Below are 3,547 nucleotides of genomic sequence, written 5' to 3' on the forward strand. Positions count from 1 at the left end.
CATGGACAGGAAGAATCAACATTGTGAAAATGTCAATTCTACCCAAAGTGATCTACAGATACAATGCAATCTCGATTCAAACTCCAATGGCATTTTTTAATGAGTTGGAGAAACAAATCAAAAACTTCATATGGAAAGGGAAGAGGCCCCAGATAAGTAAAACATTACTCAAGAAGAAGGACAAAGTGAGAGGTCTCACGCTACCTGATTTTAGAACCTATTATACTGCCACAGTAATCAAAACAGCCTGGTACTGGTACAACAACAGATACAGAGACCAGTGGAACAGAATTGAGAATCCAGATATAAATTCATCCACCAACGAGCCGCTGATATTTGACAAAGGCCCAAAGTCCTTTAACTGGGGAAAAGACAGTCTCTTTAACAAATGGTGCTGGCTTAACTGGATATCCATGTGCAAAAAACTGAAACAAGACCCATACCTCACATCATGCACAAAAAGTAACCCAAAAGGGATCCAAGACTTAAATATAAAATTGAAAACGATAAATATCATGGAAGAAAAAATAGGGACAACACTAAGAGCCCTAATACATGGCATAAACAGAAGACGAACTGTAAGTAACAATGCACAAGCACCAGAAGAGAGACTAGATAACTGGGGGCTCCTAAAAATCAAACACTTATCCTCATCAAAAGACTTCACCAAAAGAGTAAAAAGACAACCTACAGACTAGGAAAAAATGTTTGGCTACGACAAATCCAATCAGCATCTAATCTCTAAAATCTACAAGATACTGCAAAACCTCAACAACAGAAAGATAAATAACCCAATTAAAAAGTGGGCAAAGGGTATGAACAGGCACTTGGCCAAAGAAGATATTCAGGCGGCTGACAGACACATGAAGAAATATTCACGATCATTAGCCATTTGAGAAATGCAGATCAAACTACAATGAGATATCATCTCACCCCACAAGTCTAGCATTAATCCAAAAAACACAAAATAATAAATTCTGGAGACATTGTGGAAAGACTGGAACACTTATACACTGTTGGCGGGAATGTAAAATGGTACAACCACTTTGGAAATCGATTTGGTGCTTCCTTAAAAAACTATAAATAGAAGTACCATACGATCCAGCAATCTCACTCCTTGGAATATATCCTAGAGAAATAAGAGCCGTCATATGAATAGACATATGCGCACCCATGTTCACTGCAGCACTGTTCACAACAGCAAAAAGGTGGAAACAACCTAGGTGCCCATCAACGGACTAATGAATAAATGAATTATGGTATATCCACACAATGGAATACTACTCAACGATAAAGACCAATGATGAAGCCGTGAAATAGTTTATGACATGGAGGAATCTGGAGGGCATTATGCTGAGTGAATTTAGGCAGTCACAGAAGTACAAATATTGCATAAGACCATTATTATAAGAACTTAGGAAAAGGTTTAAACACAGAAGGCAATATTCTTTGATGGTTACGAGGGCAGGGAGGGAGGGGAAAAGTTATTTACTAAGTTGATATTACACAAGAATTACCTTAGGTGAAGGGAAGGACAGCACACACTACAGGGGAAGTCAGCACAACTGGACTAAACCAAAGCTAAGAAGTTTCCTGAATACAATCAAACACTTTGAGGGACAGAGTAGCAGGGGTGTGGGTCTGGGGATCATTCTTTCAGGGGACATCTTGGTCAATTGGCATAACAAAGCTTATTAAGATAAGGTTCTGCATTCTACTTTGGTGAGTGGCATCTGGGGTCTTAAAAGCTTGCAAGCGGCCATCTAAGATGCATCAATTGGTCCCAACCACCTGGAGTAAAGGAGAATGAAGAACACCAAAGACACAAGGAAAGTAGTAGCTCATGAGACAGAAAGGGCCACATAAACCAGAGACTTCATCAGCGTGAGACCAGAAGAACTAGATGGTCCCTGGCTATCATCAATGACCACCCTGACAGGGAACAGGACAGAGAATCCCTGATGGAGTGGGAGAAAAGTGGGGTGTAGAACTCAAATTCTGGAACAAAGACCAGACTTAATGGTCAGACTGAGACTGGAGGAACCCCTGAAATCACAGCCCCCGGATTCTCTATCAGCCCGGAAGTAGAACAATTTCCGAGGCCAACTCTTCAGACAAAGATTGTACTGGACTGTGGGACATAAAATGATACTCTTGAAGAATGTGCTTCTTAGCTCAAGCAGATACATGAGACTAAACGGACAGCTTCTGTCTGGAGGTGAGATGGGAAGGCAGAGAAGTTTAGGAGCTGGTTGAATGGACATGGGAAATCAGGGGGGGAAAGGAGGAGTGTGCTGTCACGGTATAGGGAGAGCAGTTAGGGTCACATAACAACGTATATATAAATTTTTGTATGAGAGACTAACTTGAATTGTAAACTTTCACTTAAAGCACAATAAAATAATAATAATAATGTAGTAACTCTAGAAATCACATTGCACCACTCCCCAGAGTTTGTTTTGTATTTGTCTGTTATTGTTGTTGCTGTTGTTATTTGTTTAGTGCCTCTTCTGAACTAATTTTGTCTGTATTCCTTGTCATGTGTTGTCTCTGTAGTGCTTGCTGTATTAGTTTAATGGTCAGCTAATAAGATTAGAGGGAACTGTCTTTGATTTCTGGAACAAATAAGTTTCTGAGTCTTTGCTTATTATCTCTGTGTGCATGTTGGGCACACCTTCAACATTTACCCAGGCAGTTTAAAACCCTGCCTTAATCTTCATTTCCTGCTTGTGCAGAGCCTCAAATTTAGCCAGACATGATAGTTTAGGGCCTTTCCAGGTCTTTCCTAAGCCTATACACAGGGATGGATTACCCAATAAGTAAGATAAACACGTGCTTAGGGCATCAACAAAACAGGGGTGCCAGTTGTCCAAAGCAATGACCCATAGATGACAAGCAGACAGGACTAAAGGAAAAGTGAGTGCTGCAGTGGAAGGTAATTGGCAAGGCACTAAACGAAATTGATAACAGCTCCAGTGCAGGAGAATGTGCCGGCCAGAAATAAAGTTCACGCAGAGTCACGAGGGCACCCACACGAGAGGTTGTTTGAGCTATGAGGCCCCAACCACTTCAACACCTTCACTGACATATGTCTCCTACGGTCCTCTCCTATGTAATTAAAAATCCTTATCTCAGCAGGTCTCTTAACCAAAAACCAAAAAACCAAACCCACTGCCATCAAGTCGATTCTGACTCATAGTGACCCTATAGGACAGAGTAGAACTGCCCCATAGGGTTTCCAAGGAGTGACTGGTGTATTCAAACTGCCAACATTTTGGTTAGCAGTCAAACACTTAACCTCTATGCCAACAGGTCTCTTGGGAGTATATTATTTCTTTTTAATAAACAAGAGTTGGGGGTGTGCTGTTGAGTGTAACTCTTGCTACATTCACCCACTAAAAAATTTCTAATTCAGTTAACCTCATTCTGCTAAAAAGGCATACTCCACTTTTGCTTTCAATAGCTAATATTATAGTTGCATTTAAAAAGAAGTTAAATCATGGCTAGCTAATGCACACACACACATATATACGTATATATATATATA

This window comes from Trichechus manatus, unplaced genomic scaffold, assembly GCF_000243295.1.
Source record: "Trichechus manatus latirostris isolate Lorelei unplaced genomic scaffold, TriManLat1.0 scaffold00051, whole genome shotgun sequence".
Classification (NCBI taxonomy): domain Eukaryota; kingdom Metazoa; phylum Chordata; class Mammalia; order Sirenia; family Trichechidae; genus Trichechus; species Trichechus manatus.